This window comes from Silene latifolia, chromosome 11 (genome assembly GCF_048544455.1).
Source record: "Silene latifolia isolate original U9 population chromosome 11, ASM4854445v1, whole genome shotgun sequence".
Lineage (NCBI taxonomy): Eukaryota > Viridiplantae > Streptophyta > Magnoliopsida > Caryophyllales > Caryophyllaceae > Silene > Silene latifolia.
In genome coordinates, this window is record NC_133536.1 from 42,116,002 (window position 1) to 42,132,176 (window position 16,175).

The 16,175-nt window shown below is 38.1% G+C and overlaps 1 non-coding gene across 1 annotated transcript; it reads left to right on the forward strand.

Moving 5' to 3' along the window:
* Window positions 1–14,791: 14,791 nt before the first annotated feature.
* On the forward strand, window positions 14,792–14,898 carry LOC141615706 (small nucleolar RNA R71). The gene has a single exon (XR_012530111.1). It is a non-coding gene; the product is annotated as a small nucleolar RNA R71 (small nucleolar RNA).
* Window positions 14,899–16,175: the final 1,277 nt, after the last annotated feature.

Below are 16,175 nucleotides of genomic sequence, written 5' to 3' on the forward strand. Positions count from 1 at the left end.
GTTAAAGTTTCAATCTTTATCACTTTATTTTTATTTAATACCATGTTTAGAGCAATCATAAATGTATTTAGTGTTAGATTAGTAATGATTAATGTGTAATTTTCTCACTAGGGTTCGATTAATTCCCTAACATGCCAAGTTTACTTAATTGGATTCCATAATTAATTAGTTGTTGGGTAATTAGTTTGGGTTAAGTAAAAGATTTGACTTGTTATATTCTATTTGAGATTGTTGTTGACTTTTGACCCTTGACCGTCGATGGGAGTTGGCTAGCTTGGAAGTCGGCTCACCTCATTTAGACTAGTTGCCAACTTGAGTTGAACCCGGGAGGGAAAACTTGAGAAGAGTGCCTTTAATTGTCGGTTTGAAATCGACCCTCGGGAGAGGGAGTGGGATTACCGGGAATCTGGCGCGAGCATAATGACCTTAGGTCTTGGATTAGGGAGTCCGACTTACCAACCCGAGAGGGAGGTACGTCGGGATTACTAGTGTCCAAATACGAACCCGGGAGGGAGGTGTTTGGCGACCTAGAGGCGTTTTCCCCTAAACAATTACTCAACGACTTGTTAATGGGATTTAAGGACGTAAACAAGGTGTGTTAGTGGAGAAAATCGGACCCTAGACCTTTCTTTATTACTTAAAACACTATTTTCATTACTTGTTTACTTAGTTTAGTAGTCTTATTTAATTATTAGTTTAGTTTCTTAGTTTAAAATCAATCATATATCTTGATTCACGTAGCTAACCTATAATCTAAGACAACACTATTACTCAAACTTGTTCTCCTTGTGGTTCGACCTCGACTACCCTTACTAGTTGAGAATTGTTTGATTGGGTACGACGACCTTTACACGTTATCAAAATGGCGTCGTTGCCGCGGAGATCAACGGGTTGATGTTAGTTTAGATTTAGATTTGTTAGACTACGTTTTTTTTGTTGTTATTTTTGAAAATGTTGTTTTATCTTGGTTTTCCTCAATATGAAAACGAAGAATTTTGGGCTTATATTGATAGACTTGTGCAATTTCTTGACTCACTATATGATTATGGTTTTAGTGAGGAAGAATTGCGTCTTACAATTGAGAAGGGCATGAATTGTCAAGTTAGATCTTTGTTTGACTCTTTATGTGATGGTGATTTATCTTCTAAATCGGATGAGGAAGCATATAACCTTTTTGATTGGTTGAATCGTGAAAGTAGAAAGCCTAATTTCTCTTTGTTGTCGAGTATTGAGGAAACTACTATGGTGGATGTTGTTGAGGGTTTTGAGCCTTCGAGTGATGGAGTTGTGGAAGAGAGTGAATTTGAGGCTTCACCTACTATTGTTAGTGATAAAGTAGTTGGATTTTCCTTGGCCAAAACTTATGAAAACCCCACTTTTGAGGAATTGAGTGGTGTGACGATGATAATGGAAAATCCAGTTTTTGATTATGTGGTAGATGAAGTTAATAGTGAATGAGATTATGCTTTGAGTGGTGAAGAGAAAGTGGAGGTCAATAGTGAGGAGAATGATGTTTTTAATGATTCTAGGGAAAGAGGGAGTGCATACACATTTGATGTAGCCTTGGGGTGAATTGGGATGATGATGTTGTGGATATTGACACTTTAGGAAAACCCACTTTTGAGATATTCCTTGAGGGAGTTTCTATGACTATCCCTTTAATTGGGGATGACTCTCCTAATCTCACCGATTATCTTCCCCTTGACCTTCTTACCGCTTCATATGAGCTCATGATTGAGAATGATTGGGATAATACTTTGAAGGAGATTTCGTTTGTTTTAAACTTGTCACTTGAGAAAAACCTGAAAACTGGCGAGACAAAGAATAACTAAGCCTGACTAGTACGACAAATTAAGTAAAGAGTAAATAATAAAGTAAGACACAAAGATTTATACGTGGAAAAACCATGGGAATAAGGGAAAAAACCACGGGCACCAAGCCAGGAGGGATTGTTACTATGATTTTGGGTATCCTGACAGGGAATGTGTATGTCAGGCTAGGAATAGAGTATGACTGTTTAATAATAATTCTATGGTAGTTTATGATTACAAAAATGAGAGTAAAAATGCGAGTGAGTAAGTGTCCCTTCTTCTTTCTTATTCTTTTTTATTTATAGTGGCCTTGCAATGGTCTTCCAAAGTTGTTTTAGGCTTCCCCAGTAAATAGGCCTCGTGCCCTATTTGCCCGGGAGAGGTTGGTTGACTCCTAAAGTTGGCCGCCTTTGTCTCTGCTGGGTTGACTGCTTCATAGTAGTTGCTGGTTTTGTTGAATAAGTCTCCCGTGTAAATAGGAACCACTTTTCTGAACTTTAGCTATTGCCTTACGCGTTCTGGTTGTGCTTTAATATGTGACTTGGTGTGATATCTCTTTAGGTCTTGCCTAATAGATGCCTAATCTATCTTTCCCTCCTGGCTGGTGCCTGCTCAGGTGTTTGGACGCCTTGTATTGAATTGTTTTATGTTCAGGCTTAGCTTGGACATTGCCCGATTCCCGTCTGATCAGGCAGGGTAAATCTGAGCCCAACAATTTCCCCTTATCTTCTTATTCCCAGTAGATCTGGCCAGGGATAAGGAGATAAATATTCGGAGCAGGCAAAGTGTATAGGAATATTTTACCAGAAAAGTGTTTGAGTTCCTTTCAACTTCTATAACGGCTAGTGCTCAAAAATGAGGTAGGTGGTCGGACTATCGTTTTCGGTTACTTGTCGTTAGGAGTTACCTAGACCAAAACAATATTTATAACTTCACAAACTACGCTACTATTAGTAAAGAGGTAAGTAAAGGTCGCATCCCAAGGGACGGGTATTGATGTAGGATTTTCGATTGCAAATGGTCGTGTCTAAGGGTGTCACAATTTGGGTTGAGATAGAAGATCACTAAACTAAATAACAATGTAAATAAACAAGCAAGATGATTAAAATGAGATGTAAACAATTGATTAAAAGCACTAGGATGTCATGGGTTCATAGGGGATTCATGGGATTTGATTATACAAACATGTTTTCTACTAGATGCAAGCAATTATTGTTGTGATGGGATCGAGTTAGTGTATATCTTACAATCCCTAGGAAGGTTTGGGTCCCGGAGCCGAATCTATTAGATTGTACAACACCTACAAGTCAACTTAATCCTCCCTATCCAACTATATGCATGGTCTGATGAGACTCGAGTTGGTTTATGTTTTACAAGTCTCATTGAAAAGATAAGTGATGGGTAAAAAAATGCAAGGATTCATAGGCTCGCATTTCATCAAACATAACATGTGCATAAGTTGAAATCACAATAAGCAAGAAAATTAATTATGAAAGCATATTAGATTAAGCATGAATCAATCCCCATGTTGGTTTCCCCTAATTCCCCATTAACCCTAGTTAAGATGACTACTCACTCATTATTAAGTTTAACATGCTAACAAGGTTGTTAATCATACTAGCAAGATAAAACATGATGAATAAATGAATATGATTAACAATAATTAAAAAGGGATTAAGAGAATTATACCTAATGATGATTCCAAAATAATAAGCAAAGAATAATAGAAGTACTTGATGATTGATGGAAGGTTGTCAATCCTCCAAAATAAACCCCAAATAATCTTCAATTACCCAAAATAAATGATGAACAATAGAGAAATTAAGGAAATGAGATTTGTATTAATGCTTAATTAAGAGTTGATTACAAGATTAAGATGAGATTAATATTGGATTAGAATAACATAAAAAGAGCATTAAAAGAGCATGATAATCTAATAAGTACAATGGGGTATTTATACTAAAGATTAGGTACATAAATTAGGGTTACTAAGTGCTTAAATGACGATTAAGACCCTTAAGAAGGGTAAGAGGAAGTGCTCCTCTCGAAGGAGATGCTCATCTCCGCTTTGCTAGTCTTCTTGGAATATGCTCGTCCCGAGTGGCTTGGCTGAGGGACGGTTTGCACTGGAGAGGAATCCGAGCGGATTGGGAACGGCGACGCTCGGATTGTTAGGGACCAGGATGAGCGTCTTGGCCACGGGACGCTCGGATTGTGGCAGGCCAGGACGTTCGTCCAATGCACTGCGATGCTTGGATCAGCAGTCAGTCACATCTTCTTCTTTTCTTTCTTCAACGATCCTCAAGGATCTTGTTGGAGATGCAAGGATCTTTTCATCATTACCCATTTACTTCATTATTTACATAGGCCTTTTAGTCTTGTCTTCCCTTTGATGCTTGGTCATTAGATTCGATCAATTTAGCTCCATTTTTCCATGAAAATGCAAGGTTCTTATTCCTTTCCTACCAAGGGATCAAAACCTCAAAGAATATGCAAAACGAAAGACTAAAGATAGTAAATGACCCAATTATGCACTAAAAGAAATATTAACGAGGCTAATTCGGGGACTAAATATGCTCTAAAATGAGTCACATCAAATATCCCCAAACCGAACCTTTGCTCGTCCCGAGTAAAGAGGTGACAAAACTAGGACCCTTATTTAAGCTAACCTACTAATATAGCCGATATAAGACAATTAGCGGGTCTCACTCCGCCCCTTCAACTCACAACAAGACAACCATGAGGTAGGGTGCCTTCTTGCAAGGCAAAGTAGGGCTTGCCAAAATAGCGACACATCCAAGCATTAAATCACACACAATCAAGTAATGGATGCATCTACAAAAGAATAGTCACTTTCCTCTTCTAAGTGGCGGAAATTATCTAAAGGGGAAGCAATTCAAGGGTACACATTCTATCATAGATATGGTTTCTTCAAACTACTAAGCCTAAAAGGATACCAATAAATCACCTCCAAGTAGTGTCAAGCTAGGGTACCTTTGTCCTCAATCGTTAAATGCTTTTATCAAGAATAAACTCCCTATGGTGTTATAAACACTGGAGGATCGCAAAATACCCCTTCTTTCCTAGACAAGAAGAAGGGCCGTCCCCTCTCTACCATGCAGAAAAGTGGATGATGGAAAATGGATCATTTGAATTTGAGTTTCATGTGGGAGTTTGCTTTTTGTTGTTGTTTTTCCCCCAATTTCTTGTGGCATTTGACATTTAAGAACACTTTCTTCTTGCCATTTCTTTTGATGTTTGGCATTTTCAACACTTGACAATTTTCTACTTTTCTTTGCATTTCTTTTTGAACATTTTCAAAGCTACCCCATTTGTAGTGAGGGTGCTTATATTTGAAGCATAGGAGTTTTCATTTTTGTTACTCCTCTTTTCATTTGATGCAATTTGTGTAGACTTTTCGTTTCTTGAACTCAAATTTTGAACAATTTTTGTGCCCATTCCCTTTGATGACAAAATGTGGTAGAACATGGATGATGGATAGTTGCATGGTTTTAAGGGTCACCTTGGAATAAACGGTAGCCAAGGAGTTATCACACCACAAGGTACTCTTGACTAGGCCTTAATCCATGGGTCAAAGGATACTAGCATGACACATCCTAGGGTGTTTTACAAGTATTCTAACAAGCAAAGTCTTAAGAAGAAAAAGTATCTATAAGGGCCTTATATACACTTGTCAAGCTCCCCAAATAGATGTTTTCACAAAATTTTTCCTAAATGCAACTATATGCCATGATGCAACTAACATTTATACAACCTAATGCATATGATTCTACTAGAGCTGATCATGGGCCGTACCGCCCAATAACCCGACCCACCCGGCCCAAATTTTTACCGGGTTTGGACAACAATTTTTTTTAAAAATGGGCCATGGGCTAACCCAACCCAGCCCATGTTTGTAAATGGGCCGGACAAGGACAAGGAAATTTTAAGTCGGGCTAGCCCGCCCGACCCGTTAAGCTAACACCTACAAAATACAAAATTAGTAAATGACCACCGTCCACCTCTTGAGATTACCAATACCAATAATCAATATTGAATTGAATACATAGAATCAGAATAATCAAATGTATCAACCTTTCAATTTTCATCTCTCGAAAACTGCTATCATTCATTGTCTTCTCATCCAACAGTCTCACATCTTCTTCAATATAGGCTCTATGTCTTCCATCTCTGGGTATAAATATGTGTATCTTAGTCTTTCTTTCACAATTCCTATTCGTTTATCGATTAAGCTACGGAGTATATTTTGGGTTCTTTATCGATCTGCCGTAATAGTACAAGCAAATCGAGTAAATATAAGGCTGAGATCTAAGGTATTATTTCTAATTCATAAGCTTTTTTATCATCTGATTGTATGAGTTTATTAGTTTTAGATCTGATTGTATTATTTGATTGGTTTTTTTTTGTTTTAAAGTATTGTTTCTGATTGATTTTTTCCTGTCTAGTTCAATTGGTTTTTAATTTTTTATATTCTCTGATTGTTGTAGTTAGTAATTCCCCTTTATGATTTCAATATAGTTCTGAATTTTCTCAGTAAAAACTGTCTTCCATGCTCAAATGATAAAGGGTCTTGAATTGGAACAATCTCATAAAGGCTGGAATCTTTTCGCTTTCTTCCTTTTTTTAGAATAATGTATTTACAAATGTGTTTGTTTTATTCCGTCGTACTACTATGGCCGAAGGAACAAAGAAATAAACTGTTGAGTTGGATGCTCCCAAAGAAAACACCACTCCGAGTTGCTCCCAGAAAACACCGCTCCTTGCAATAGAAAAGGCAGGAAATTGAAGTCAAAAGTATGGAGGGAAATGACCAGAGAAGAGTTGTCGCCTGGTGAAGTTCGAGCAACTTGTATCTATTGTAAGCAAGTTTTCAATGCAAATAGTGGTAATGGCACATCTCATCTTAATAGACACATGAAAAAATGTGCTTTACGATTTAATCACGACATCATCAAACTTTTGCATTCTTTGGCTCTCCATCGAACACTGGTTTGCGTTCTATGTCCTTATTAAATCCAAATCCTAATTTAGATGAGATTCGTAGAGCTATATGTGTTTATATTGTTGCTGGTTCACATCCGTTTACCACTTGTGAAGAGCTTGGGTTTCGATTTATGACATCTGTAATGTGCCCTCAGTATACTAATGTGAGTAGACACACACTAAAAAGAGATGCATTGAGCTACTATAATGAAGAGAGGAAACTAATTGAAGATGACTTGCAAAAAGCCCCTGGTCGTATATGTTTCACCACAGATAATTGGAGAAGTGATCATACCCATGATGAATATATGTGTATCACTGCTCATTGGGTTGATTGCGATTGGAAATTACAAAAAAGAATAATTAAGTTTGGTGCTTTATCCCCCCCCCATTTGATGGCATTTCTCTTGCTGATGAGATTACTTTTTGTTTGGGTCAATGGAAATTTGCTCACAAGGTTTTCAGTTTTACCGTTGATAATGCAAGTTATAATGATTCTATGATTAACTCTCTTAGAACTCATTTTATGAGGAAAAATGTGTTGGTGTCCAATGGAGATTTTTTTCATATGCGGTGTTCTGCTCACATTATTAACTTGGTGGTGCAAGCTGGTTTGAACTTGATTGATAGTGTAGTTAGTAAGATTAGAAGTGTTGTTAAACATTTGAGTCATTCAATCCCTAAAAGAAAAAAGTTTTATGAGGTCGCTCAATCATCTTATGGCTTGCTCACTACTAAAAGGCTGCGAGATACATGTATATGGTGGAATTCGACTTTCTTAATGCTTGATCGTTACCTTTATTATAGAGACGTATTGGATAACTTTGTGAGTAAGGATAAGGACATAAAAGTGTATAATCTTTCTTCTGCGGAGTGGAAGAAAGTGAATGAGTTACACAAGTTTTTGAAGGTCTTTTATGAAGTGACTAATTCATTTTCTGCATCAAATACCCCTACCGCAAATGTTTATTTTCATGGAGTGTGGAAAATTCATAAGAAGTTGGATGAGGTTTATAATAGTCCTCCTTCTTTTTTGTCTACCATGGTTATTGATATGCACGAAAAGTTTAATAAGTATTGGTCTGAGTATAGTCTGATTCTTTCATGTGCTGCGGTTATCCTCGTTTTAAGTTAGAAAGGCTTGAGTATTGTTATTCGAAGCTGTATGGGAATGTTTATGCAAAGGAAAAGATTGAGGATATAAAAAACACCCTTTTTGAGCTATATGATGAGTACAAGGATGTTTTTGGAGAGTCTTCTCATTTTGTTAAGAATACTTCTAATTATGATCATGTTCTTGGGGTTAATGGGAGAATGGATGATGAGGAAGACTATGCTGCTTTTTTAAGCAAGAAGAGAAAAATTGATGCCGAGAAATCCGAGCTGGAGCTTTATTTGGAGGAAAAAAATGTGGATTTAAATGAAGACCTGAATGTTCTACTATATTGGAAAAAACAGTCCGAGAGATTTTCTTGTCTTTCATGCTTAGCTCGTGATATCTTAACTGTTCCGATCTCTACGGTACCTTCAGAATTTGCTTTCAACATGGGTAAGAAACTAATCAATCCATGGAGGAGTTATCTTTCACCACAGACTATTGAAGCCCTTGCATGTCACGAAGATTGGTTAAGAGCAAAAGCATTTTCAACCGGTAATATTTATACTTTCCATCAGTTTGTACCATTATTTTACCATTCTTAGTTTTGGTTACATCTATTTATCACACACAAATTAATCTGGTTCAATTGGTTGCAGGCCGTTCTTCTATTTTTGGTTATGGGGATGATGTTCTTGGTGAGGATGAAAATGACGAAGAAGACAATGATGAAACCCCAGCTATGTAAGCTTCTGAATTTCTGATCCATTTCATATTACTGTGTATTTTTTTTTTCTTTTCATAACAATTAACAAATACTATTATTTATATATTGTTACCAATTTTATATATAGGCCATAATTTCAGCATAACAAAACATGTAGAAGACCTGAGAAGAATCCAAGATTCAGTAAAGAATTGAAGATCGAACAAGTAGCTCAAATGTCGTTTTTTTACTTTTATTTCAGATTCCAAATTAGTAATTTCCTATTGAGGTTGTACTTAGTTTTAATTTCGGATGAGAATGTAGCTTTTGGATATGGCAATGAACTTATTTTAATATCGCATTTGCAATTTTTCTCTTCAATTAATTTATAGTTTCACAAATTATCATATATATGTACAAGCCCGGTAACCCGTGGGCTGCCCGACTTTTAATAGCAGGGCGGGTTAGGGCAAAGATAAGTGGCCCATTATTCTGGCCCAACCCGCCCACCATAGTCTTAAAGGGCAAATATCTCACTTTGGCCCGGTCCATGTCTGGCCCAAGCCCGTCTTTGAACAGCTCTAGATTCTACCAACTAGTATGCCAAATAAACTAAATGCAATCCTAAATTCACATTGTTTATACTGCATCAATCAATATAAAGCCACATAGTCATTAACATAAAGAGGAAAAAGGAGATTGGAAAGATCATACCATGCGGTCTTCAATATCCTCATGTCTCGGATGTGGCGTAGTCGATAAATGTGAAAAAGGATGAACAAACACAATATATACGAAGCAATATATACAAGACTATACTACAAAGGAAATGATCATGTTTTTGGATTTTTGAATTTTTCAAATTTTTATGTATCTTTTCGAAATTTTTCAATTTTTTTGATTTTCATTTAAAAAGTCAAGTTAGAATTTCCCATCTCCACACTAGTGTGGGCATTGTCCTCAATGGCCAATACGATAGAAAATTATGCAATCTATATGAAAATGCATGATTTCTAAACTAAATGCAAACTAAACTAAGCTATACTACATGATGCATGGGTTTTTGTTATGATTGGAGAGCATAATTTAGATTAGCTCCCAATGCATATGCATAAACTTCCCCAAACCAAAATAGACACTATTTCTAATGTCAAAAATTTTGGGGGAGTTCATGCACAACAATGCAATGCATGAAACTAAAATTTGTCATTTTGGATTTTGAAAATGGGAACAATAAAATGAACACCTCAATGGGACCGAGGTGTTAGTCCTCTAATGGTGCTAGGACTCCATAAATCATGATCAAGATAAAGAATTATAAGAAAAACAAGAGAAGTAGAGAAACCATAAAGGAGGTGTAGGAGTGTAGGATCCTCCTAAGAGTTTGCTAGTCCTCAATATTCGCCCATGGCGTCATCATCATCATCATCATCATCATCATCATCATCATCATCATCAACCTCCTCACTTGAGGCATCATTAACCTCCATGGATGTGGAGTTACCACCACTCTCACTTGCACTTCCCTCTTATTCCTCTTCTTCATTCTCTTCTTATTCTTCACCTTCTTGGTCACCACTCTCATCAACAACCATCTCCTCTTCACCCAATCTACCACCTCTAGAAGTGTTAGGAAAGAAGACCTCCTTATCCGCCCAACTAGGCAAAGGACAAGATGGATCGAGAAGTCCTTGCCTAGCAAGATGTAGGAGGGGCGGATATTGTGCTTTGTAGGCATCGACTCTATCTTCATAAGCTTATTTATGCATTTCCTTCATCAATAGAGTCAAGTAGTCATTTCCCGCCTTAGCATTTTTGGGTTTGAATTCGTGATAGGTGAATGGGTAAGGTGGGGTGATAATGGAGGAGGGGGCTCGACAACTTCTTCCCCTTGGTCTTGAATAATATATTTGGCTTCCTCGGAGAGTGGGAGAAGGTAATTCGGCCTATGAACATTCAAACAACAAATCTTGTTAGGCATTGTGAAGGATTTAGCATCATTTGTCAACTACCCAAATTTGTTATCAAGAGTATCATTCTTGACCCATTTGAACTTTTGAACCATGGTGTGAAAATCAAAGATATGGCCTCCCTTTACCGGTTTATATGTATCATCCTTGTTGAAATCCCGGTTAAAATGCTTAGCCAAATAAGTCACTAATCCTCCATTGACAATAGAGGCCGTGCCTTCTTTGTCACAATCAACATTGAGCCACATTTCAATCAAAAGTCGTAAAGCGTTGTACCTCTTGGTGAACTCTCTTCCAATGTCCAAAGTCGACTCGAGAAGAATAAAGTCAAGTTCGATGAGATGATTTGTACCTTTCCTAGCTATCAAGGTATGCCCAATAACCTTATGCCATACTCTTATGCCCAGATGATGGACTAAAAGAGCACGACAATCATGGTAAGATGTGAATTCTTTTCCAGAAATGGCCTTCCGTAAATGAGCGGGGTCATACTTGGTAGGCTTCTTTGTGTAAGTCGGGTCATCACTAAGGCCAAATATTTTACCAAACTCTCCATAAGACAAACATCTATCAACATTCTCGAGACGAAACTCAATATTGGTTCGGGTCTCCACCTTGGTGACTTTCAAAGAACTCAAAAACTCTAAGGTGAGGAAAGAGTAAGTCAACTCTTGCATTTCAAACAATGTACTCAATCCCATAGACTCAAAAAAGGTCTTTGTTTGCTCTAGGACACCCAATTTCGACAAAGTCTCTTAACAAATGAACTTGGTGGGCAAGATAGTTTTCTTAGCAAAGGAAATAAATTTCTTCCTATGAGAGTCGGAAGTGAAAATTACCTCCAGATAATCGGCTAGTTGTTCAACAACCGGAGTAGTAGAAGTAGTAGCTTCCATATGAGGATTTTGTTCTTGAATTTCCAACCTTGTATTATGAACTACCAATGCCTTTGATGCTTGAATAGCTTGAAGAGCTTGTTGTCTCTTAGAAAGGTTCTTCTTTTGGGGTACCTAACTTCCACCTTTTGTTCATGCCATGCTCCTTAATGTAGTAACACCAAAGATAAGCTTGATTTCTTCAATTTCAAATAAGGCCCAAATCGATTTAGGATAGTTGAATGTTGCCTTGTATCCCAAAAATCAACTCAAACTTTGAAGATGTTAGTGTTTTAATCACTTGTTGTTGGTAAAGGAGTGATTTAATTTTGTTTTGAGGAAGTTTGGATTTGATTTGGGTGATTTTGGTTGAGAAATTTGATGTTGGTTGATGGAGAGAATGAGGGTTTTGAGGATTTTGGGTAGTGTTTATGTTTGAATGAATGAAAAGAATTGGGAAAGTTGGGTTTTAACACCCATTAGATTTGAAAATCAGAGGGGGAGACGAGTGGCCAGGCGTCAGGATGAGCGGATTGTTCTGTTTTTGGCTTCAAGAAAAGACGCGCTGGGGACGAGCGTCTTATTAGCAAGACGAGCGTCTTTGTATAATGGGATGAGCGTCCTATGTTGAAGACGCTCAGATTCCTTTCCAGCGATAAATCCCAAAAATTGCCAGTGAAAAGACGAGCGGATTTCCTCTGGGACGAGCGTCCTGGCTGAGACGAGCGGATTCTCTTGTGGGATGCTCAAATTCTCAGTCAGACCCAAAAATTATTTTTCCCAGCTTCACAGGACGAGCGTCTTTGACCCTAGACGCTCGGGTTTTCTTCTGAGACGAGCGGATCCTCGTCGGGTCGCTCGGATTGTCCCTCTGCCACACGGATTCAGGTCCATCCGTGGGTGCTTCGTAACCCGTGTCATTCACTCTTCATTTCTTGTGGTCTTCATTGTGGGGGCACTACAAAGGCTTTGATAGACTAGGCAATTGCTATCCCCACACTAAGGCAAAACACTACACATCAATAAACAATTGAGTCCCTCCCTCACTTCTCTCAAAATGATGAAAATCTTGATGAAGGCATAGAAATATAAATCCAAAATTGGCAAAAATGCAATACAATAATTAAAATGCAAGTTAGGGAGTTAGAATATTTATAAGTGGTGGTTTAGTGAGGACTCCACCAAACTCTCATCTAATAATGAGATGTCAAGGGGGGCATGTTCAAGGTGTTATTGATGTTGCTCAACACCTTGAATAAGTAGTCGAAAGCTTGCTCATAGTCATGATAAAGATCTTCAATAGACCTTTGCACTTGTTGTTCTTCATGATGGTCTTGGGTCATATCATTATTGATATAGGGATTGAATACCCCTTCAAACTCATCATCCCAAACATCGCATACTTCGTCTACTTGATCACTAAAAATGTCATGAGTTGATGAAGACAACTCTCCTTCTTTCTTATCTTGGCCAATGAGGCCTTCTTATTCACTTGTCATGGGTGAGCTTTTCAAGCTCTCTTTGTTGCAATTTCCTTGGTCTTTTGATGGAGCATCATCCACTTTCTTCTTCCATTGAAATGCCAACTTCTTCCTATCATCTTGCCGGCTATAGTGATCAGCCATAAAACATGGCTCATGTAATAAGGGAGCTCTCATTGTCTTGTTAAGATTGAAAGTGATGGTTTCATCTCCCACTTTGAGGGTGAGCTCTCTATGTTTTACATCGATCATCACTCCCGCGATGTGAAAGAAAGGTCTTCCTAAGATTATAAGAATGTTGGAGTCTTCCTCCATGTCAACAATAACAAAATCCACCGGGATGAAGAATTTGCCAATTCTTACGGGCACATCTTCCCATACCCCTAAAGGTGTCTTTGTTGATCTATCCGCCATTTGAAGCGTGATGTAAGTGCACCTGAGTCCTCCCGTTCCTAGCCTCTTGCTTACCGAATATGGCATGACGCTAACACTTGCCCCAAGGTCACATAAAGCTTTGTTGATTGTAGTGTCACCAATTGTGCATGGAATGGAGAAACTTCCCGGATCCTTGAGCTTTGGAGGTGAACTTCCTTGAAGAATAGCGCTACCCACTTTAGTGAAAACAATAGTCTCAAGTTTCCGGATGGATTTCTTCTTTGTAAGAATATCTTTCATATACTTTGCATAAGCCGGAACGTGATTGATCAATTCCGTGAATGGAATCGAGACTTCTAAATTCTTCACAATCTCCATGAATTTTCCAAGTTGGTCATCAAACTTAGGCTTAGCTTGACGACTCGGGAAAGGAAGTCTAATCACAATAGGCTCCTTCTCTTTGGCCTTTTCTTCATCCTTCTTTGAAACTTCTTGAATGGTGGGTTCTTTTTCTCTAGAGTTTTGCACAACTCTTTCCTTATCACTAGTCTCCACAATGTCATTCTCAATTTGCTTCTTTGGCCCTTCATAGCTTGTACCACTCCTCAAGTGGATGGCACTCACCGATTCATATCTTGGGGGATTACTTTGAGGTGGTAATTGCCCCTTTTGTCTTTGAGAGCTAGAAGATGCTAATTGAGTCATTTGGGTTTCCAACATTTTTGTATGGGCTAGGATGTCGTTGATGGTGATGTCTTTTGCTTGGCTATCTTTTTGCATTTGAGTAAAAACTTCTTGTTGGTTCTTTTGTATTTGGAGGACCGCTTTTTGAACATCAAAACCTTGGTTATTTGATTGGTTGTATGGAGTTTGATTTTGGTAACCTTGGTTTTGGTTGTAAAAGGGTATTTGATTTTGGTTTCTCATTGGAGGTGGGGTGTATGTTGGTTGAGGGTTTTGAACATTTTGGCTTTTGTATGAGAAATTTGGATGGAATTTGGTGTTTTCATTGTAATAGTTGGAATAAGGGGTACCACTCTTGTATGCTTGGAAAGCATTCACTTGTTCACTCATTCCCCTACATTCACTTTGGTCATGTCCCAAAGTTCCAGAACTCTCACATACTCCACATGGAATTGATGAACATGCCACCATGGCATTAACATGTTGCTTAGGTAATTTGGAGGCTTCTTCAAGCTTAGCCATACCCTTCTCAAATTTTAAGTTGATGGTATCAATATGAGCACTAAGTTGAGCACCCAATTGAGTAATAGAGTCCCCTTCATGCTTCCCTCCTCTAGTAGCCTTCCGAGGTCTACTATATTATGAGTTATGGACGCCATTTTCTCAATCTTGTTCCATGTTTGATTATCGTCAACTTCAGTGAACATACCATTTGATCCCATGTTGAGAATATTTCGGAAGTCTTCATAAAGACAATTCCAAAATTGTTGTACCAAGAACCACTCGCTAAGTCCGTGATGAGGACATGAGCGACAAGTTCCTTTGAATCGCTCCCAAGCTTCATACAAAGACTCTTCGTCCCTTTGTTTGAACCCCGTGATTTGGGCTCTTAGCATGTTAGTATTTTCCGGAGGATAGAACGTTTTGTAGAAAGCAAGTGCCAATTTCTTCCAAGAGGCAATACCAAGAGTAGCCTTATCAAGGCTCTTTAACCATTGTTTTGCGGTACCAACCAAAGAAAAAGGAAATAAGACCCATCGAATTTGGTCTTGAGTAACCCCGGTTTGAGAAATCGCATCACATTAGTCACAAAAAGTCTATATGTGAGAATGAGGGTCTTCACTAGGCATCCCCCCAAATTGGCTTCTTTCGACTAATTGGATAAATGCGGATTCTGCAATGAAATTACCGGTCAAATGTTGTGGTGTGGGAGTACCATTGGGCAGGTTCTCCTTAGTTGGTACGGAATGTGATGAAAACTTAGGTATTGTTCTTTGATTTTAGGGTTGATTTTGTGTCGGGTTCTCTTCACCTTCTCTTGCAAAAGGGTTGATGAACTCAATAGTATTTGTTTGAATATCCACAACCTCAGCAATACCTCTCAAAGTATTTCTAGCAAGTCTTCTATTGTTTGTCAAAGTTCTTTCAATTTCGTGATCAATGGGTAACAAGTTACCTTGTGATCTTCTAGACATGCAAAATATCAAACAACTCGAAAATAATTAGAACAAACCTTGAGGAGTTTTACTTCCCCAAGGCAAAGAAAGACACAACTAAAAACAATCAAAGAAATCAAATCAAGTTAACACCGTCCCCGGCAACGGCGCCATTTTTGGTCGGACTGTCGTTTTCGGTTAGTTGTTGTTAGGAGTTACCTAGACCAAAACAATATTTATAACTTCACAAACTACTCTACTATTAGTAAAGAGGTAAGTAAAGGTCGGATCCCAAGGGACGGGTATTGATGTAGGATTTTCGATTACAAATGGTCGTGTCTAAGGGTGTCACAATTTGGGTTGAGATAGAAGATCACTAAAGTAAATAACAATGTAAATAAACAAGCAAGATGATTTAAATGAGATGTAAAAAATTGATTAAAAGCACTAGGGTGTCATGGGTTCATAGGGGATTCATGGGATTTGATCATACAAACATGTTTTCTACTAGATGCAAGCAATTATTGTTGTGATGGGATCGAGTTAGTGTATATCTTACAATCCCTAGGAAGGTTTGGGTCCCGGGGCCGAATCGATTAGATTTTACAACACCTACAAGTCGAATTAATCCTCCCTATCCAACTACATGCATGGTCTAATGAGACTCGAGTTGGTTTATGTCTTAAAAGTCTCATTGAAAAGATAAGTGATGGGTAAAAAAATGCAAGGATTCATAG